Genomic DNA, 24,022 nt, shown 5'->3' with positions numbered 1-24,022 from the left:
TTATAAGATTTTATTTATTTATTTATTCATGAGAGACATAGGGAGAGAGGCAGAGATGCAGGCTCCATGCAGAGAGCTTGATGTAGGACTTGATCCCGGGACTCTGGGATCCTGCCCTGAGCAGAAGGCATACGATCAACCACTGAGCCACCCAGGCCAATTTGCTAAGTAATGGCCAAACCTGCTACAGCCCAACTGGGCCCCAACTGACCAGAAGGGAGGATAAGGGCACCTAGAAGCTGTACAAAGTAGTAATATTCTTGTCTTGTTGCCCCACCATGGCAGGGAAAAAAGTTTACTACGGTCAAATTACCGGATGGTTGTGACTGGATACTAGAGAACCCACCACACCAATCCATCCTTTAGACTCATTGGGGCAGGGAACCAAGCCAAATGTTCAATCCAACTTCATTTACCCAATGGTACAACTCCAACCACTGATTGCAAGCTTGAACAACTGACTTGCTAAAAATAAACACTAACAGGAGGCCCCCGTGGCCAAGGACATTACCAGCAGACACTTCAAGAACCCAGAGTAGGCTGGACTATTTATGACAAAGCAAACCTGCAAAGTTTGCATTTTAATAAGAAGCCTGCTTTTCCAAAGATACCAACATAAGGGATCAGGGACCACAAAAAAAAAATCAGGTAAAGATGACCATCAAAAGAAACTAATAAAGTATAATAACTAATGAAATTTATATCTATAAATTGTCAAATAATTCAGAATAATACTTTTAAGAAGTTTAGTGAACTATACAAACGTGTACAAATAATAAAAATTAGGAAAACGAGTAATAGAAACGATAAGGTCTCAGAACTAAGAATTCCATAACTCCTAATAGCTTCAAAAGCAGACTTGACCACATTTAAGATTTTATTTAACAGAGAGAATGAGGATAAACAGAGGGAGAGGAAGAAACAGGCTCCCTGCTGAGCAAAAAGCCCAATGCAGGACTTAATCCCAGGACCTTGGCAGGTCAAAGGCAGATACTTAATTGACAGCCACCTAGGCACCCCAGTAATTATTTTAAATAAAAATGGATGAAATCCTCCAAATGAAAGACATAAAATAGCTGAATGGATTAAAATAAAAATAAGATACATCATATGATACCTATATGAGACCTCCATTAGCCTTTTTTCTTTTTTTTTAAGATTTTATTTATTTATTCACCAGAGAGAGAGAGAGGCAGAGGGAGAATCAGGCTCCATACAGGGAGCCCGACGTGGGACTCGATCCTGGGTCTTCAGGATCAGGCCCTGGGCCGAAGGCAGGCGCTAAACCACTGAGCCACCCAGGGATCCCTCCATTAGCATTTAAAGACACATAAACTGAGAGTGAAGAGATGGAAAAAAATATTTCAAGCAAAGCAAATGGTAAGTAAAAAAATAAAAAAAAATCAGGTATTTAGACAAAGGTCATTATATAATGATAGAAATAATTCCCACAAGTAGATACATAAAGTAAAAACTGGGGTGCCTGGGTGTCTCAGTAGATTAAGTGTCCAACTCTTGGTTTTGGCTCAAGTCATGACCTCAAGGTTGTGAGATGGAGCCCTGTGTTGGGCTCCATGCTTAGTGGGGAGTCTGCTTGGGATTCTTTCCCTCTGTCCTTTCCCCCACTTATGCTTGCTCTCTAAAACAAATACATCTTTAAAGAAGCAAAAACTAATAGAAGGAGAAAAACAGCAATGAAATAATAGGGACTTTAATACCCCTGCTTCAACAATGGATAAATATTCCAGAGGAGAATCAAGAAAACCAAGGATCTGAGCAACACTATAGACTGTATGAACCTAAGAATATATAGAGAGCCTTTTATCCAACAACAACAGAGCACATATTCTTCTCAAGTGCATGTGGAACATTTTCTAGGGTAGAATTTCTCAGCAAATTTAAGAAGACTGAAATCATACTATTTATCTTCTCTGACTACAACAGTATGAAATTAGAACTCAGTACAGGAGAATTCATAAGTGAATATAAGCTAACACATTCCCAAACAATCATTGGAACAAAATGTAAACAAAAATGGAAACACAACATACCAAAACTGTGGATGCAACAAAACCATTTCTAAGAAGCAAGTTCATAGCAATGGATGCTTATCTTAAAAAGAAAAAATTCAGGGAGCTTTATCTAGACTAAGGAGAAAAAAATGAAAAAGAAAACCTTACGACCTATATCAAAGAAACAGAATAAGAGGCTACTATGATCAACTATATGTTAACAAACTGGAAAAAGTAGAAGCAATGGAAGAATTTTTAGAAACCTATAACCTACCAAAGCTGAATTAACAAGAAATTTAAAAATCTCCCAACAGAAAAAAGCCCAGGAGATGTCTTCAATAGTGAAATTTACCAAATACTTTAAAATTTAATACTAGTCCTTCTCAAACATCAGGGAACAGTCCCATTCATTTTACAAGGACAATATTACCCTGATACCAAAGCCAGAAAAAGACACCACTAGAAAACTACACACAAGTATTCTTGATGAATATAGATGAATATATAGAGAATATATTGTATTCTATATATAGAACATATATATAATACCAAAATTGAATTGAGCAGCCCATTAACAGGATCATTTGCCACAATCAAGTGTGTATTACCCCTGGGATGCAAAGATGGTTCAACATCTACATTAATTACATCACTTTAATGAAAGAATCTCATTATAATCTCAATTGATGCAGGAAAAGTGTCTGATGAGCATTCATTTATAATAATAAAATACATATAGAAGGAATGGGTCACCACACAAGAAAGTCCATGTGTGATAAGCCCCCAGTTAATATTGTACTCAGGGGAGAAAGCTTGAAAGCTTTTCCTTAAAATCAGGACTAAGGCAAGACTGCCCACTCTCCCCACTCCTATTTAATATAGTACTGGAAGTCCTTGCAAGAGCAATCAGGCAATAAAAAGGAATAAAGCAATTAGAATTAAAAAGGAAGAAGTAAAATGGTCTCTATTTACAGATGACATGGATTTCCATACTGAAAATCCTAAAGACTCAACCACAAAACTGTTAGATCTAATCGATGAATTATCTGAAAAATAAAGCAAGAAGATAAAAGATCTCTACCCTGAAGACATTGATGAAAGAAACTGGAAGAATATTGTTAAAATGTCAATAGTACTAAGAGCCATTTATAGAGCTGATACAATCTCTATTAAGATTCATAGGTAGAGAAAAAACAATCCTTAAATTTATATGGAACCACAAAAGATTCAGATTGCCAAAGCAATCCTGAGAAAGGAGAACAAAGTAGGAGGCATCAAACTTCTAATTTCAAACTATTTTACAAAGCTATGGTAACCAAACAGTATGGTACTAATATTTAAAGGATCAATGCAACAGAATCAAAAGCCCAGAAATAGCCTCAAGCAATACATTTAAAATTTGGCAGGTTATTCAACAATACTTAATAGAGAGAAGATAGTCTTCAATAAATGATGGGGAGAAAACTGGATATTTACATGTAAAAGAATGTAAGTAGACTCTTATTTTATACTACTCACAAAAGTTGTGAAATGAGTTACTGTCCAACATGTAAGATCGTGAAACTTCCAGAAGGAAACAGTAAAAACTCCTTGACATAAGTCTGGTGATGATTATTTGGCTATGACACCAGAAGTATAAATAACAAGAAGTAAGTGGGACTATGTGAAACTAAAAACCTTCTGTGTAGCGAAAAGAAACCATCATTAACATGAAAAATCTACAGAATGAGAAAAAGTTTGCAAAACATGTGTGATAAGAGATCAATAACCAAAAAATAAAAATCCAATAAAAAAAATGGGCAACAGAGGGCACTGGGGTGGCTCAGTCAGTTAGGCTCCTGACTCTTGATCTCAGTTCAGGTCTTGATTTTGAGGTTGTGAGTTCAAGCCTTGTGTTAGGCTCCATGCTGGGCATGGAAAAATGTCTGAGTGGAAAATTTTCTAAAGACATGATGCAAATAGCCCAGAAGCACATGAAAATATTTTAACATCATTCATCAGTAGGGAAATTCAAATTAAAACCACAATGGTATATTACCTCATGCCTATTAGAATGGTTACCATTGAAAGGGCATGAAATTTAAAAATGCTGGTGAAAATGTGAAAAAAAAGGTGAGACCTTGTGTACTGTTGGTGGGATTACAAACTGGTGCAGCCACAAAGGATAACAGTATGGAGGCTCATAAAACAAACAAAAACTACGAATAGAACTGCCATATGATCCAACAATTCCACTTCTGGGAATATATCAAAAGGACATGGAAACATTAGCTCAAAAATGGATCTGTACCTCATGTTCAATGAAGCATTTATAATAGTCAAGACATGAAAACAACCTCAGTGCACATTCATGGATGAATGGATAGAGTTTTGGTATCTACACACAATGGAATACTACTCAGCAATAAAAAAAAATCATGCCACTTGCAATAACATAGATGGACCTTGAAGAAATTATGCCAAGTGAATTAAGTTAGACAAAGGCAAATACTGAACTATATCATTTAAATCTAGAATCTAAATTTAAAGCACGCACATAAAAATACCCTAGAGAGATCAAATATTTGGTTACCAGATGTGGAAGGTGGACAGAAGGAACTGGAGCAAGGTGGGCAAAGACACCAACTGCCAGAAGATAAGTACTAGTGATATAATATATGACATAGTAATCATAATGCCACTGTTGTATAACATATATGAAAATTGTTAAGAGTAAATCCTTAGTTCTCCTTAAAAAGAAAAATATTCCATTTCCATTTCTTATTGTGTATGAAATGTTAACTAAACTTATAGCTATTAACTGAACTTATATCACTTCACAAAATATGCAGCCAAACCTTTATGCTTTACATCTGAAGCTCATAGTGATGTATTTAAATCATATCTCAATAAAGCTAGAAAAAACTAATATGCCCCTTTAAAACTGCTTTAAACAGTAAGATAATAAATGTAGAATTTAGTTTTGACTGCACTGTTAAATTATTTGGCAGACAGGCCTTTCAGAAATCTATTTACCTTATGGATTGAGGCAGCCCAGAGGAATTATTTTGCTATGGTCATGTCGAACATAGATTCATGAAATGTGGATTGCTATCATTAACAGATTGCAGCATTTCTTCATATAAAGTTCACCATATCTTGAAAAGATAAAATATCCTTATCACCTGTTTTCTAAACCCACAGTCTTGGGAGTCATTAACTGATTCCCTAAACCACCCTCATCTATACATACTCAAATATAAATAAATAAATGAGCACTTTCTAGTCCCACGGAGTCTGCTTTGAAATAACATTTTTCATATGTGTCCTTCATTCTGTTTTCCCTCTAATCATTTATCACCAGAAAGGGACTATTGTAATAGGCTTTACTCTAGTGTCTGTGTCTCTGGTCTTTGTAATTTTGCCTTTTTTTTTTTTTAAGATTTTATTTATTCATGAGAGACAGAGAGAGAGAGAGAGGCAGAGACACAAGCAGAGGGAGAAGCAGACACCCTGTAAGGAGCCCGATGTGGGACTCGATCCTGGGATCATGCCCTGAGCCAAAGGCAGATGCTCAACTGCTGAGCCACCCAGGTGTTCCTAATTTTGCCTTTTTATCTCTGCATCACCCAAAATCAAAACCACTCATCTTCCACATCAAATTTTGAGTGACTTCCTGTAGCAAGGCATTAATCAATTTGTCCTGATTTGCAAACATCAAATAGTTGTCCATTGCCAGTAAAAGAATAACAAAATGAATAGCTTTTTCATGTTTGGTGCACACATTGTCACCCTTTGGTTCCTGTGACACTTACCTGAAATTCCCTCTGCTCATACAGGAAACTCTCCAAGGTCAAACAGTAACCAAACTTACTCTTGCATACATTCTTCTCACTACTTAGAGCACTTTGCTGTTCAAATTACATATCTCTATATATCTATAGATATATATGCTGCCAATCACTCTCAGAGCAAAACCGCTACCAAGCATGAAGGGTTGGTTCCCTTGTTCCATCCAGACAGGGAATTAATTCATAGCATTGCCCATTGCTGGGTGTAGCTCCTGACTTTGCCCTACCTGTTCTCTCCAGGCAGGAGAACTGTCATAGCCCTACCCACTATAGAGCATGGATCCTCACCCCATCTGAGCAGAAAGGCTGATAAGAATACTTGAATATTGTGTAACAGAACAATGCTTGAGTTGACAGCAGACAGAGCTCATCACCAACAATGTAAAGCCAGTGGCCCTACTGGGTCAGGGAACATGGAACATGGGTCCTCTAAGACCACAAAGAGCCCTGTCAGGGCAGAGAAGCTAATCCATATCCCCAGCTACTAATAAATATAGTAGTCAATCATAACTATTTAGTAAGCCTGAGAAGAGAATCCTGGCAACCATAGCTAGAGCCCATTCTACAAACTCATTTGTATGTGGAACCAAGCCAGAAGTAGTTTCCAGCTGTTCCCAAACTGTGGCATCCCCCCAGTCCTTACCTCAAATAGTTGCTTTTTTCAAAATAGATCCTAATGGTAGGTCCCACCTGCCCAAGGATATTACCAGTGGACATGTACAGAAACTCAAACTGAACTGACTGGTGAAGGACTATCTCCTACAAAGCAAATCTTCAAAGTTTGAAAGAGAAGACTGCTTACTCAAATGTGCAGATAATAACATACAGACTCAAGGATTAAGAAAAATCAAATAAATAGGAAACTGGAGAGGAAATTAATAAAGCTTCAATAACTGTAAAGAAAAGGAAATCTAAAAACCATCTGATAATTCAGAAGAGTCCTCCTGAAGGAGTTTAGTGAATTATAAGAACAGAAGACAACAAAACAAAATTAGGAAAATGATGCATGAACAAAATGAGAAGTTAAATGGAAACTATGAAACCAAACAAGCTAAAAAATAAGTGTGAATTCCAAAGAACATTACAAAATCAGACTCAACCATGCAGATGAAATAATCTACAACTTGTATGATAAGATGTTTGAAATTATCCAGAGAAACAAAATCAAAGTGTGAAAAAAGCCAAAAAAACTTATGAGATACAATGAAAAAAAAAAAAAAGAACCATATTCCCATGGGAATTACAGAAGAAGATGAGAAAGACAAAAGGACAAAAATATCTTTAAAATAATATTGGTTGGGGATCCCTGGGTGGCGCAGCGGTTTGGCGCCTGCCTTTGGCCCAGGGCACGATCCTGGAGACCCGGGATCGAGTCCCAGGACGAGCTCCCGGTGCATGGAGCCTGCTTCTCCCTCTGCCTGTGTCTCTGCCTCTCTCTCTATCATAAATAAAAAAAAAAAACTTTATAAAAAACATAATATTGGTTGAGGGGCACCTGGGTGGCTCTGCACTTTACACGTCTGCCTTCAGCCCAGGTCATGATCTCAGGGTCCTAGGGTAGAGCCTTGCATTAAGCTCCCTGCTCAGCAGGAAGTCTTCTCTTCCCTCTCCCTGCTGCTCTCCTGCTTGTGTACTCTCTGTGTCAAATAAATAAAATAAAAAACCAATATGGGTTGAAAACTTACCAAACATGGGAAGAAAAGTAGACATCCACATCAAAGAAGCTCATGAGGCCCAAATACTTTGAGTACAAATAATGTTACATGCAGATATATTATAAGTTACTAAAAGTCAAAAAGGAGGAGAGTGGAAGATGGCTGAAGAGTAGGGTCCCCAAACCACCTGTCCCCACCAAATTACCTAGATAACCTTCAAATCACCCTGAAAATCTACGAATTCGGCCTGAGATTTAAAGAGAGAACAGCTGGAATGCTACAGTGAGAAGAGTTCGTGCTTCTACCAAGGTAGGAAGACGGGGAGAAAGAAATAAAGAAAAGGCCTCCAAGGGGGAGGGGCCCGCGAGGAGCCGGGCTGAGGCCGGGGCGAGTGTCCCCAGGACAGGAGAGCCCCGTCCCGGAGAAGCAGGAGCTGCACCGACCTTCCCGGGGGAAAGGGGCTCGCAGGGAGGTGGAGCAGGACCCAGGAGGGCGGGGATGCCCTCGGGCTCCCGGGGACGGTAACAGACACCTGCGCCCCGGGAGAGTGCGCCGAGCTCCCTAAGGGCTGCAGCGCGGGCGGCGGGACCCGGAGCAGCTCGGGGGGCTCGGGGGCGGCTCCGCGGAGGGGGCTGCGGGGCGGGAGCAGCTCGGAGGGGCTCGGGGGCGGCTCCGCGGAGGGGGCTGCGGGGCGGGAGCAGCTCGGGAGGCTCGGGGGCGGCTCCGCGGGGAGGGGGCTGCGGGGCGGGGGCTCGGGGGGGGCTCGGGGGCGGCTTCGCGGAGGGGGCTGCGGGGCGGGAGCTCTTGGAGTGGCTCGGGGGCGGCTGCGGAGAGGGGGCTGCGGGGCGGGAGCAGCTCTGGGGGGCTCGGGCAGAGGAGGCGGCTGTGCGGTTCCAGGAGCAGCTCGGGGGAGGCTCGGGGGCGGCTCCACGGAGGGGGCTGCGGGGCGGGAGCGCGAATCCAACAGCGCGGACCGGGAGCACAGGGCGCCGGGACACAGCCCAGGATGCGGCCTCCCCCTGGGACAGGCAGAGGCCGGGAGGGCCCAGGACCGAAGGACGCTCCTGCCCCAGCTGAGCAGATCAGCGGCCCCGCCCCGGAGCCTCCAGCCCTGCAGACGGAGAGCTCCGGAGTTCCTGAGGGGGCTGACTCCGGGGCGCCAGAGCTGGCCCTGCCACTGCGGTTGTTCCTCCTGGCGCCTCACGGGGTAAACAACCCCCACTGAGCCCTGCACCAGGAGGGGGCTGAGCAGCTCCCCCAAGTGCTCACACCTGAAATTCACAACAGGCCCCTCCCCCAGAACAACTAGACGGACAAGTTCCAGGGGAACTCAAGGGACTTAAAGTATACAGAATCAGAAGATACTCCCCCGTATTTTTTTTTATTTTCTTTTTGATTCCTGTTTGCTTCCCCCACTCTTTTTTTCCTTTCTTTTTCTTTTTCTTCTCTCTCTTTTCTTTTTTTCTTCCTTTTCTCTTTTTCTCTTTTCTTTCCTTCTTTCTCTCCTCTCTTCTCCTTTTCCCAATACAACTTGTTTTTGGCCACTCTTCACTGAGCAAAATGAATAGAGGGAAAACCTCACCTCAAAAGAAAGAATCAGAAACAGTCCTCTCTCCCACAGAGTTACAAAATCTGGATTACAATTCAGTGTCAGAAAGCCAATTCAGAAGCACTATTACACAGCTACTGGTGGCTCGAGAAAAAAGCATAAAGGACTCAAGAGACTTCATGACTGCAGAATTTAGAGCTAACCAGGCAGAAATTAAAAATCAATTGAATGAGATGCAATCCAAACTAGAAGTCCTAACGACGAGGGTTAACGAAGTGGAAGAATGAGTGAGTGACATAGAAGACAAGTTGATGGCAAAGAGGGAAACTGAGGAAAAAAAAGACAAACAATTAAAAGACCATGAAGACAGATTAATGGAAATAAACGACAGCCTGAGGAAGAAAAACCTACGTTTAATTGGGGTTCCCAAGGGTGCCAAAAGGGACAGAGGGCCAGAATATGTATTTGAACAAATCCTAGCTGAAAACTTTCCTAATCTGGGAAGGGAAAGAGGCATTCAGATCCAGGAAATAGAGAGATCCCCCCCTAAAATCAATAAAAACCATTCAACACCTCGACATTTAATAGTGAAGCTTGCAAATTCCAAAGATAAAGAGAAGATCCTTAAAGCAGCAAGAGACAAGAAATCCCTGACTCTTATGGGGAGGAATATTAGGGTAACAGCAGACCTCTCCACAGAGACCTGGCAGGCCAGAAAGGGCTGGCAGGATGTATTCAGGGTCCTAAATGAGAAGAACATGCAGCCAAGAATACTTTATCCAGCAAGGCTCTCATTCAGAATAGAAGGAGAGATAAAGAGCTTCCAAGACAGGCAGGAACTGAAAGAATATGTGACCTCCAAACCAGCTCTGCAAGAAATTTTAAGGGGGACTCTTAAGATTCCCCTTTAAGAAGAAGTCCGGTGGAACAATCCACAAAAACAAGGACTGAATAGATATCATGATGACACTAAACTCATATCTGTCAATAGTAACTCTGAACGTGAACAGGCTTAATGACCCCATCAAAAGGTGCAGGGTTTCAGACTGGATAAAAAAACAGGACCCATCTATTTGCTGTCTACAAGAGACTCATTTTAGACAGAAGGACACCTACAGCCTGAAAATAAAAGGTTGGAGAACCATTTACCATTCAAATGGTCCTCAAAAGAAAGCAGGGGTAGCCATCCTTATATCAGATAAACTAAAATTTACCCCGAAGACTGTAGTGAGAGATGAAGAGGGACACTATATCATACTTAGGTCCTCTGTTGGATAGATCCTTTAACAATCCTCCATATATATGCCCCGAATGTAGGAGCTCCCAAATATTTAAATCAATTAATAACCAAAATGAAGAAATACTTAGATAATAATACACTTATACTTGGTGACTTCAATGTAGCTCTTTCTATACTCGATAGGTCTTCTAAGCACAACATCTCCAAAGAAACGAGAGCTTTAAATGATACACTGGACCATATGGATTTCACAGATATCTACAGAACTTTACATCCAAATTCAACTGAATACACATTCTTCTCAAGTGCACATGGAACTTTCTCCAGAATAGACCACATACTGGGTCACAAATCGGGTCTGAACTGATACCAAAAAATTGAGATCGTCCCCTGCATATTCTCAGACCATTAGGCCTTGAAATTAGAACTAAATCACAACAAGAAGTTTGGAAAGACCTCAAACACGTGGAGGTTAAGGACCATCCTGCTAAAAGATGAAAGGGTCAACCAGGAAATTAAGAAAGAATTAAAAAGATTCATGGAAACTAATGAGGATGAAGATACAACCATTCAAAATCTTTGGGATACAGAAAAAGCAGTCCTGAGGGGGAAATACATCGCAGTACAAGCAGCCATCCAAAAATTGGAAAGAACTCAAATACAAAAGCTAACCTTACACATAAAGGAGCTAGAGAAAAAACAGCAAATAGATCCTACACCCAGCAGAAGAAGAGAGTTAATAAAGATTTGAGCAGAATTCAACAAAATCGAGACCAGAAGAACTGTGGAACAGATCAACAGAACCAGGAGTTGGTTCTTTGAAAGAATTAATAAGATAGATAAACCATTAGCCGGCCTTATTAAAAAGAAGAGAGAGAAGACTCAAATTAATAAAATCATGAATGAGAAAGGAGAGATCACTACCAACACCAAGGAAATACAAACTATTTTACAAAACATATTCTGAACAGCTATACGCCAATAAATTAGGCAATCTAGAAGAAATGGACGCATTCCTGGAAAACCACAAACTACCAAAACTGGAACAGGAAGAAATAGAAAACCTGAATAGGCCAATAACCAGGGAGGAAATTGAAGCAGTCATCAAAAACCTCCCAAGACACAAAAGTCCAGGGCCAGATGGCTTCCCAGGGGAATTCTATCAAACGTTTAAAGAAGAAACCATACCTATTCTACTAAAACTCTTTGGAAAGAAAGAAAGAGATGGAGTACTTCCAAACTCTTTCTATGAGGCCAGCATCACCTTAATTCCAAAACCTAACAAAGACCCCACCAAAAAAGAGAATTATAGACCAATATCTCTGATGAACATGGATGCAAAAATTCTCAACAAGATCCAACAGTACATTAAGAAAATTATTTATTCCCGGGACACAAGGCTGGTTCAACACTCATAAAACAATCAATGTAATTCATCATATCAGCAAGAGAAAAATCAAGAACCATATGATCCTCTCATTAGATGCAGAGAAAGCATTTGACAAAATACAGCATCCATTCCTGATCAAAACTCTTCAGAGTGTAGGGATAGAGGGAACATTCCTCGACATCTTAAAAGCCATCTACGAAAAGCCCACAGCAAATATCATTCTCAATGGGGAAGCACTGGGAGCCTCTCCCCTAAGATCAGGAACAAGACAGGGATGTCCACTCTCACCACTGCTCTTCAACATAGTACTGGAAGTCCTAGCCTCAGCAATCAGACAACAAAAAGACATTAAAGGCTTTCAAATTGGCAGAGAAGTCAAACTCTCCCTCTTCGCCGATGACATGATACTCTACATAGAAAACACAAAAGAAAAAAAAAAACACAAAAGACTCCACCCCAAGATTGCTAGAACTCATACAGCAATTTGGCAGTGAGGCAGGATACAAAATCAATGTCCAGAAGTCAGTGGCATTTCTATACACTAACAATGAGACTGAAGAAAGAGAAATTAAGGAGTCAATCCCATTTACAATTGCACCCAAAAGCATAAGATACCTAGGAATAAACCTAACCAAAGAGGTAAAGGATCTATACCCTAAAAACTATAGAACACTTCTGAAAGAAATTGAGGAAGACACAAAGAGATGGAAAAATATTCCATGCTCATGGATTGGCAGAAATAATATTGTGAAAGTGTCAATGTTACCCAGGGCAATTTACACATTTAATACAATCCCTATCAAAATACCATGGACTTTTTTCAGAGAGTTAGAACAAATTATTTTAAGATTTGTGTGGAATCAGAAAAGACCCCGAATAGCCAGGGGAATTTTAAAAAAGAAAACCATAGCTGGGGGCATCACAATGCCAGATTTCAGGTTGTACTACAAAGCTGTGGTCGTCAAGACAGTGTGGTACTGGCACAAAAACAGACACATAGATCAATGGAACAGAATAGAGAATCCAGAAGTGGACCCTCAACTTTATGGTCAACTAATATTCGATAAAGGAGGAAAGACTATCCACTGGAAGAAAGACAGTCTCTTCAATAAATGGTGCTGGGAATATTGGACATCCACATGCAGAAGAATGAAACTAGACCATTCCCTTGCACTACACAAAGATAAACTCAAAATGGATGAGCGATCTAAATGTGAGACAAGATTCCATCAAAATCCTAGAGGATAACACAGGCAACACCCTTTTTGTACTCGGCCACAGTAACTTCTTGCAAGATACATCCACGAAGGCAAAAGAAACAAAAGCAAAAATGAACTATTGGGACTTCATCAAGATAAGAAGCTTTTGCACAGCAAAGGATACAGTCAACAAAACTAAAGGACAACCTACAGAATGGGAGAAGATATTTGCAAATACGTCTCAGATAAAGGGCTAGTTTCCAAGATCTATAAAGAACTTATTAAACTCAACACCAAAGAAACAAACAATCCAATCACGAAATGGGCAAAAGACTTGAACAGAAATCTCACAGACGAAGACATAGAATGGCCAACACGCACATGAGAAAATGCTCTGAATCACTTGCCATCAGGGAAATACAAATCAAAACCACAATGAGATACCACCTCACACCAGTGAGAATGGGGAAAATTAACAAGGCAGGAAACCACAAATTTTGGAGAGGATGCGGAAAAAAGAGAACCCTCTTACACTGTAGGTGGGAATGTGAACTGGTGCAGCCACTCTGGAAAACTGTGTGGGTGTTCCTCAAAGACTTAAAAATAGACCTGCCCTACGACCCAGCAATTGCACTGTTGGGGATTTACCCCAAAGATACAGATGCAATGAAAGGCCGGGACACCTGCATCCCGATGTTTATAGCAGCAATGTCCACAATAGCCAAACTGTGGAAGGAGCCTCGGTGTCCATCGAAAGATCAATGGATAAAGAAGATGTGGTTTATGTATACAATAGAATATTACTCAGCCATTAGAAACGACAAATACCCACCATTTACTTCAACGTGGATGGAACTGGAGGGTATTATGCTGAGTGAAATAAGTCAATCGGAGAAGGACAAACATATGTTCTCATTCATTTGCGGAATATAAATAATAGTGAAAGGGATTAGAAGGGAAGGGATAAGAAGTGGGTAGGAAATATCAGAAAGGGGGACAAAACATAAAGACTCCTAACTCTGGGAAACGAACTAGGTGTGTAGGAAGGGGAGGAGGGCGGGGGCGGTGGGGGTGAATGGATGCTGGGCACTGAGGGTGGCACTTGACGGGATGAGCACTGGGTGTTATTCTGTATGTTGGCAAATTGAACACCAATAAAAAATAAATTTATTATTAATGAAATAAAAGTCAAAGAGAGGGGATGCCTGGTTGGCTCAGTGGTTTAGCGCCTGCCTTTGGCTCAGGGTGAGATCCTGGAGTCGTGGGATTGAGTCCCGCTTCGGGCTCCCAGCATGGAGCCTGCTTCTCCCTCCTCTTGTGTCTCTGCCTCTATGTCTATCATGAATAAATAAATAAATAAATATTTTTTTAAAAAAAATCTCTTATAAAAGTCAAAGAGAAGGGAATCCCAGTCTAAGATGGTAAGATAAGACAATGAACTCACCTCCTCCATGGACACAGCAAATCTCAATGTATAATGTAATGCCTCCTGAAGAAGGTAGTGCTGACTGAATAACTTCTACACAGCAAAAGATAAAGACAACATAGAGCAAGAAAGATGGACGCATGCTAGTGAATGGAACGGTATTCTGCAACACTGCAAACTACGATGGGGAGGGATGGTTGAGAGAAATTGAGCAGATTTCTCTGCTCTAGGACACAGAAAAACAAATAAGTTGAAAAAAGCTACTATAATATAAAGGAATCAGCCAAGTAGAACCTACTGGCAGCCAGTAGAACCCTGCTAAATAGCAGAGGAACTACTAGACCTCTCTCTGGGTCTGATGGGTTGGTGAGATCCATGATTCAAGTTCCCTCCATAGCTTAATAGCACAGAAGGGAGCAAGGTTCCAGGTGCCATAGCTGACCAGTGACCTCAGTGAGTCCTGGGCCTCTAGCCCATACCAGGCCTAGACACACTGGGGCACAGGAAAAATAGACAGAAAAAACCATGGTTTAAAAGAGAAACTATAATATAATGGGACTAGCACTAGAATCCTTCCAAATAGCAAGGAGCTACTGAAACACTCTGAATTTAAGGGGCTAGTGAGCAACCATGGTTTAAGATCCCTCTCCACAATGACGTAGTAGATATGGACAGAGTCCTGGCACCCAAGCTAGCCTACTGCCTCAGTGACCCCTGAGCCCCTAGTCCACACCAGACCGAGTTGGCCCAAGCATGGCACATGATGTCTATAGCTCCATCTATAGATAGACTCACTATAGCTCCATCTATGCCACCAAGAAAATATTGGCATAAAGCACACTAGCAAACTCCAAGCCCATAGTACTTTGGCTCCAGATAGGTTGCTAAGGTACTTCTGGTGCACAGTGCTCCAAGACTTATAGGTTCATGTCTCCTCACACAACCAAGGTACCCTGAGAACCCTTAGCTTGTGCCCACCTTGTTTTTAGGCCCTCACTAGGTCATCCCTGTCTGAGAACTCTAGGACATTCCAGCTTGACCTACTTTAGCTTGAACAGTCCTGCCAAGATACACTTGCTGAAGAGAGCACACAGATACACCAGCTTACACCCACTTCAGCTTTAGCTACCCAACCAGAGTTCTATTTGCATAGAGAGTCTGGTGACTGCCCCACAAGCCATGCCCAATTCAGCTGTGATCATGTCACAATGGTAGCCCAAGCACAGAGTGCCTTGGAACTAGGTACAATTCTAGCCAGCCAGTGTCAACCAGACAAACTGTCTACACTGGGGATGACCATATATAAGTCCATTCCTTCAGGTTTTGGTTAAGTACCTGTTGTAATTCACAGAAACATAAGCAAAGCAGAAAAATATGCCCAGATGAAAGAACAGGACAAAACCTGAGAAAAAAAGAACTAAGTAAAATGGAGATAGGCAATATGTCTGATAAAGATTTTAAAATAATGAACATAAAGAGGCTCAGCAGAATGGAGAGGAAAGTGCTCACTGAGAACTTCAACAAAAAGAAAATACAGAATCAACATAAAATACAGAAAAGAACCACCTAAGAATTGAAAAACATATCATCAGATGAGTATATACAGGAGACAGATCAGTTGAGCTGGAAGATAATTTTAAAAAATGAGGACAGCTTAAGGGTTGATCTCTATCAATATCAATCACAGAAACATTATAGGAGTCTCAGAAGGAGATAAGAGGGAGAAAGGGGTAGAAAACTTATTTGAAAAAAATAGCTGAAAACTTCCCCACCCTGGGGAAGGAAATAGACAACCATGTTCAAGTAGTACAGAGAGTTCCAAACAAGATTAATCCAAGGAGGTCCATAGGACAACACATAATGATTAAAATGTCAAAGGTTAAAGACAAAGAATTTTAAAAGCAACAAAAGAGAAACAAAGTACAAAGGAAATTCCATAAGGTTATCAGCTGACTTCTTTTTTTTTTTTTTTTTTTTTAAGATTTTATTTACTCATGAGAGGCAGAGATACAGGCAGAGGGAGAAGCAGGCTCCCTGCAAGGAGCCCAGTGTGGGACTTGGCATCCCTCAGCTGACTTTTCAATAGAAACTTTGCAGGCAAGAGAGAGTGGCATGATATATTCAAAGGGCTGAAAGGAGAAAAAACTACAACCAACAATATCTAACTGGCAAGGTTATCATTCAGAATTGAATGGAGATATAGTTCCCAGACAAACAAAAGTTAAAGGAATTTATCACTACTAAACCAGCCTTCCAGGAATGCTATTGGGACTTCTTTAACTGGAAAAGAAAATAACATAATTAGTAGAAAATTATGAAAAACAGATCTAAAATATGACAACATATACATAAAACATGGGCAGGTAGCAAAAAAAGTTCTTTTAGAATATGCTTGAAACTAAGTGACCATCAACAATATAAACTGCTATCAGTTGCTGTATACTTAGTATGCAATATATGAACCTCATGATAATCACAAACCTAAAACCTATAGTAGATACACAAAAAACAAGGAGAAAGCCAGGAATAACACTACAGAAAGTCATCAATAACAAGGAAGGAGGTCAAGAGTAGAATAGAAAAGAACTACAAAAACCACCAGAAAACAATTAACAAAATGGCAATAAGTACATACCATCAATAATTACTCTAAATGTAAATAGTGTAAGTGGTCCAATTAAAAGACAGGGTGGAAGGATGGATTTTTTAAAAAATAAGATCTATTTGCTTCCTACAAGAGAGTCACTTCAGACCTAAAGACACTAACAGACTGAAAGTCAAGGGATAAAAAAAGATATTCCATACAAATGGAAAGGGGGAAAACACCAACATAGCAATACTTCAAATGCACAAAACAGGCTTTAAAATAAAGACTGCAATGAGAGACAGAAGGGATCAATCCAAAATGGTTACCACAATGTAAATATCTATGCACCCAACAACAGAGCACCTAAATACACAAAGCAAATATTAACAGACATAAGGGGAGAAGTTGATGATAATCCAATAATAGTAGGGGACTTTAACACCCTACTTATATCAATGGATAGATCATTCAGAAAAAAAAATCAATAAAGAAACAGTGTCTTTAAATGGCACATTAGCAGAGATGGACTTAACAGAAAAATAGAGAACGTTCCATACAAAAACAGCAGAATACACATTCTTTCAAATACACATGGAACATTCTCCAATTTAGATCACATGTTAAGCCATAGAACAAGTCTCACTAAGTTTAAGATTTAGATCATATGCATTATATGATCCACATGCATCATATGAACCACAATGGTATGAAACTAGAAATCTATCACAGGGGAAAAAAACTGGAAAAAACACTAACACATGGAAGCTAAACAACATGGTACTAAATATCCAATGAATAAATGAATAAATTAAGGAGAAAATGAAAAAAAAATACATGGAGACAAATGAAAAGACAGTGGTCCAAAATCTTTGGAATGCAGCAAAAGCAGTTTTAAGAAGGAGGTTTATAGCAATACAGGCCTACCTGAAGAAACAAGAAAAATTACAAATAAGCAATTTAAATTTATGACTAAAGGAATTAGAAAAACTAAAAAAAAGCCTAAGGTTAGTACAAGGAAGGAAATAATAGAGATCACAGAATAAACAAATGAAACAAAGACAAAAAAAAAAAAAACAACACAATAGAAAACATTGATAAAACCAAGAACTAGTTCTTTGAAAAAAGAAACAATACTGATAAATCTTTAGCCAGACCAATCAAGAAAAAAAGATAGAATCCAAATGAATAAAATCAGAAATAAAAAAGAAAAACTGAAACCACAGAAATACAGAGGATTATAAAACCATACTATTAAAAATCATATGTCAACACATTGGATAACCTAAGAGAAATGGATAGATTTTTAGAAACATGCAGTCTTCCAAAACTTAAGAAATAAAAATTCTGAACAGACCAGTTAGTACAACAAAACTGAATCAATAATCAAAAACCTCCAAACAAGCAAAGTCCAGAACCAGATAAATTCAAAGGTGAATTTTTATCAAACATTTAAAGGACAGTTAATACTTGTTCTCCTCCAATATTTCTAAAAAATAAAAGAGGAAGATATCTTCCAAATATATTCCGTAAAGCCATAATTACCCTGATACCAAAAACAGATGAAGACTACAAAATAGAAAACTACTGGCTAATATTCCTGATGAAAACAGATGCAAAATCCTCAACAAAATATTATTGAATCATACTCAACAATATGTTAAAAGTACTATTCACTACAGTCAAATGAAATTTATTCCAGGGATGCAAGGATGGTTCAATATTTGCAAATCAATCAAGGTGACAGATATTAACAAAAGGAAGAATATCAATGAAATGACCATCTCAATATATACAGAAAAAGCATTTGACAAAATTTAACATCAGGTCACGATATAACCTCTTCACAAATGGGGTTTAGAGGACACCTTAACATAATAAAGGCCATACATGAAAAAAACACAGCAAACATTATACTCAGTGGTTAAAAAATGAGAGCTTTTCTTCAAGATAAGTAACAAAACATGGATACCCACTCTCTACTTTTCTCAACATGGTCCTGGAAGTTCTAGACATAGCAATCAGACAAGGGAAAAAGGCATTCCAGTTGGCAAGTAAGTTCAACTGTTACTATTTGTTGATGACATGATACTATACATAGAAAATCCTAAATACTCCACCAAAAAAACTATAAGAATAAATGAATTCAGTAGTTGCATACAAACTAATATGCAAAGTTTTTCTTTTTCTATACACTAATAATGAAATAGTAGAAAGAGAAATTAAGAAGACAATTCTAATACAAACCACCAAAAAAAAATTAAAAAACTAGTAATAAACTTGACCAAGGAGGTAAAAGATCTATACTCTAAAAACTATAAAATTTTGATAAAAGAAATTAAAGATTGTACAAATGTGGAGATTTTCCATGTTCATGGATTAGAAGAATTAATATTGTTAAATGTCCACACTACCCAATGCAATTTACAGATTCAATGCAATCCTTATCAAAATACCAACAGCATTTTTCACAGAACTAGAGTAATACTAAAATTTGTATGGAACCACACAAAACCCCAAATATCCAAAACAAACTTGAGAAAGAACAAAAAAACTGGAGGCATCACGAACTCAGATTTCAAGATATACTACAAAGCTATAGAAATCAAAACAGTATGATACTGGCACAAAAATAGACCTACAGATCAGAGAAACTGAATAGAGAGCCTTGAAATAAAGTAACTCTTATATGATCAATTAATCTATAACAAAGGAGGCAAGAATGTACAATGGGAAAGGACAGTCTCCTCAATAAGTGGTCCTGAGAAAACTAGATATCCTCATGCAAAAAAAAAAAAAAAACAAAAAAAACTGGACCACTTTCACATATCGTGCACAAAGATAAAATGGATTAAAGATCTCAATGTGAGACCTGTAAACATAAAAAAATCCTCAAGACAACATAGGGAGTAATTTCTCTGATACTGGGCTTGTCACATTTTTCTATATGTCTCAAGCAAAAGAAGCAAAAGACAATAAATTATTGGGACTAGACCAAATTGAAAAAGCTTTTGAACAGCAAAGGAAACCATCAACAAAACAATAAGGCAACCTAATGAATGGGAGAATATATTCACAAATGATATATCTGGTAAGGAGTTAATATCTAAAATAACATATAAAACTCAAAACCAATAATCCATTAAAAATGGACAAATAAGTTGGATAGAGATTTTTTTCCAAAGAAGACATAAACCTAGCCAGCAGTCACATGAAAGAAAAGATGCTCAATATTACTAATCATCAGGTAAGAACAAATCAAAATCACAATGAGCTATGACTTCACATTAGTCAGAATGGCTAGAATAAAAAAAGACAAAAAATAAGTGTTGGTGAGGATGTGAAGAGAAAGGAACACTTGTGAAATGTTGTTGAGGATGTAAACTGGTGCAACCACTGTGGAAAGCAGTATGGAGTTTCCTCAAAAAGACGAAAATAGAAATACTATATAATCCAGTAATTCCACTGGGTATTTACCAGCTATATATGCACTCTAATGATCACTGCATTTTTATCTATAACAGTAAGATATGGAAGCAAAGTGCCAATAGATGAAGAGATAAAAAAGGAAGTAATTATATACACAATGGAATATTATTCAGCCATAAAAATTGATAACATCTTGCCATTTGCAACAACATGGATGCCCCAGAGGGAATTACGTTAAATGTAATGTCAAAGAAGATCAAATACAATATTTCATTTATATGCAGAAAATTTTAAAAAGCTAACACAGAAACAGACTCAAAGAATAAGCTGATGGTTCCCAGAGGGGAGGGGAGTAGGAGGATGGGCAAAATTAGTGAATGGGAATGGGAGACAGAGTCACAGCAATGGAATGAATAAGTCACAGGGACAAAAGGTACAGCATAGGGAATATAGTCAATGGTGTTATAGTAGGATCTTATATCTAATGTAATATTTTGTGTCAACTATTTAAAAAAAAACAAGTCAGAGACAAAAAAGAGTATTAAAATTAGCAAGAAAAAAATAGAGAAGTCTATGCAGGGGAACACACATAAGACTTCTCAATAGAAGTGGATTTCTCAATAGAAATTTTCAGGCCAGAGAGAATGAAATAATATGCTCAAATACTTAAATTAAAAAATGCCAGGGTGCCTGGGTGGTGCAGTCATTTAAGCATCTCACTCTTGGTTTGGGCTCAGGTAGTGATTTCATGGTCATGAGTTTGAGCCCAATGTCAAGTTCTGTGCTCAGGATGGAGTCAGCTTTGTATTCTCTCTCCTTCTCCCTCTGCCTCTCCCACTTGTGTTCTCTCTCTCAAATATATATATATATATTTTTTAGAGGGGGCACCAGGGTGGCTCAGTGGTTGACCATCTTCCTTTAGCTCAGATTGTGATCCCAGGATTCTGAGATCCAGTCCCACAGTGGACTCCCTGCATGGAGCCTGCTTCTCCCTCTGCCTGTGTCTCTCATGAATAAATACAATGTTAAAAAAAAAAAAGATAAAAGTGTCAGCCAATATTTCTAAACTAATCTATCCTAAAGAAATGAAGGAAGGATGACAATGAGTTATTACCTCACACTTGTACAATGACCATTATTAAAAGACAAGAGATAACAAATGCTGGCAAGATCAAGAAGGAATGGAAACCTTTTTTTTTCTTTTTTAAGATTTATTTATTTATTCATGAGAGAGGCAGAGAAAGGCAGAGGGAGAAGTAGGCTCCATTCAGGAAGCCAGATGTGGGACTTGATCCCGAGACTCCAGGATCACGCCCTAAGCCAAATGAAGACACTCAACCACTGAGCCACCCAAGCGTTCCAGAATGGAAACCTTTATGTACTGTTGGTGGGATTGTAAACAAGTACAGCTACTATGGAAAACAATATTATAATCCTCAAAAATATACTGTATTGCCCAGAAATTTCGCTCTTAGGAATATATCCAAAAGAAACCTACAACAATATCTTGAAAATTTATGTGCATCCCTTGTTCACTGTGGCTTATAATAGTCAAGACATGAAAACAATGTAAGTGTCCACTGACAGGTAAATGGAAGTAGTTGTGGTATTATATATCCAATACTCAGTCATAAAAAATGAGGAAATCCTGCCAGTTGTGCCAACATGGATGGACCTTGAGAGCACGATGTTAAATGAAATAAGTCAAAGACAAACACTGTATGATTTATATGTGGACTCTAAAGAACAAAACAAAACATCCCACCAAACTAAGAAAAAAAGATCCTATTTATTGTTACCAGAAGCCATAGTAGAGGGACGAGGAATTGGAATAAAGTGGTCAAAACGTACCAATGGTACCAATTTCCAGTTATAAGATAAACATTTGAAATGTACAACATGATGACTATAGTTGCCATTGCTGTATGATACATAGAAATGTTAGAGTAAATCCTGAATTCTTTTAACAAGGAAAAGTTTTATATCCTTACTTGCTTTTTCTTTTTATTGTATCTACATGAGATGATGGATGCTAACTAAGCCTATCATGGTAATAATTTCACAATAAATGTGTTATCATTATGCCGTAAACCTGAAACTCACAGTGATTTCAATTATATCTCAATAAAACCACAAAAGACAATTATTACAAAATATTTTACTTGATAAGTCTTTAGAAATGTACATCCATAACGATTTTTAGTTTTTATAATTGACACCGATTTTTAAAAATTTAAGTCCACAGAATTTAAATTTGTAACCTAGGTGAAAATAACATTACTTAAGCAATTTGACATGATTTTAATATTTTGAGAAATGAAAATATTAAGTAAAGTCATAGTATTTCATCTGTTTCTTTTTATCTATCATACCAAATAGCAGAGAAACTGTCCCATGGAAGGAAGACAAATTTTTGGTTAAAAGAGCATAAATAAATTATAATTCTTAATGGTCTCAATTGATAGGCATAATTTCTATTTTATGTTCTGCTCTCTATTAAAGAAATTTATAAAGGGGAAAAAGACTTTGTATATCTTCCAGTTTGGGATTCCACATTTGACATGCACTTTTTTTTTTTTTTTAAGATTTTATTTATATACTATGAAAGACACAGAAGAGAGGCAGAGACATAGGCAGAGGGAAAAACAGACTCTCTGTGGTAAGCCTGATCAGGACTCAAACCCAGGACCCCAGGATCACAACCTGAGCCAAAGGCAGGAGCTCAACCACTGAGCTATCCAGGCATCCCTTGACATGCATTTATTAAGTTTCTCTTTCTCTACTAACTATTCTTGAATCTAACTTTTACGAAGAGTACTATAAGCAAGTTTGGTATGCAACAGTTAAGAAGTAGTTTTATAAAAATCAGCCAATGTGATCTAACAGCTACATTAGTAACATATATTATTACTACCACCTAGTTCAAGCCCAGAATTAGAAATATCTAAAAAAAAAAATATCTGGCAACATATCAGAAAATTGTTCAAATAATAAAGCTGAGGGATTTTTTACTTTGGCTATTAGGGTTATCAGTGGTTCCAATTTTCTGTGTGCTTGTTTTTGTTTTTAGTGCTAGGCATATAACCATCAACTGGTTACATTACAGTAAGCCAAAAAACTAGTCAAGAGAATAATACTTTGTATTAATACTAAACTGATCAATTTCAAACCAATATTCTAAAAGAAAATGAGTGTTCCCACATTGTATTGAATGGCAAGATTATTTGTGTATATAAAGTTTCCTGGTAAATATGAACTTCCAAGAGACAAAAAAAGTTTGAGGAAAAAAACTTGGAAAAAAATAGAAAATGAAAATCTGAATGTGTTTTTATACAAAGAGGGCAAAACAACAAGATTGTCAAATTAAAACCATATGTGTTGAGAGAGATGTGATGAGTTCTTGGTTGAAAACAAGATCTTGAACACAAGATTAAAACAATAAGATGAGACATTTACAGAATAAATAAGAGAGGTGCTTGAAAAGATAGTGAGTTTTGAAATTTCCATCTCTTATGCCAAGGGAAGAATCATATCATATCCTGGCCCAAACAGCCACCAATAATATAAAAGCCAAAGTTAAGTACTAAAGAGAAGAAAGACTTAAGTGGGGAGGAAATAATTGTATGAGTAAATGTTATCTTTTTCCTGAGGGTGATAACAACATGGATTCATTTTAAATTTAAAATGGTTAATTTTTAAATAACAGTA

At 38.2% G+C, this 24,022-nt stretch overlaps 1 protein-coding gene and 1 long non-coding RNA gene across 12 annotated transcripts in view; one reads left to right on the top strand and one right to left on the bottom strand.

Moving 5' to 3' along the window:
• The window catches only part of HMGCLL1 (3-hydroxy-3-methylglutaryl-CoA lyase like 1), a 205,610-nt gene that overhangs the window by 73,300 nt on the left and 108,288 nt on the right, over positions 1-24,022 (bottom strand). The window lies entirely within an intron of this gene.
• LOC140636835 (uncharacterized) overlaps positions 1-24,022 on the top strand; it is a 161,334-nt gene that overhangs the window by 91,399 nt on the left and 45,913 nt on the right. The window contains exon 3 of one of the 2 annotated variants that reach the window (XR_012034065.1): positions 1,181-1,380. This is a non-coding gene — a long non-coding RNA (uncharacterized lncRNA). Of the gene's footprint in view, positions 1-1,158; positions 1,381-24,022 lie in introns of both variants that reach the window. The other variant, XR_012034064.1, reaches the window with a different exon arrangement.

This window comes from Canis lupus, chromosome 7 (assembly GCF_048164855.1).
Source record: "Canis lupus baileyi chromosome 7, mCanLup2.hap1, whole genome shotgun sequence".
NCBI lineage: Eukaryota > Metazoa > Chordata > Mammalia > Carnivora > Canidae > Canis > Canis lupus.
Note: the sequence above shows the minus strand (reverse complement) of the source record. Positions and strands in the feature narration are given on the sequence as shown.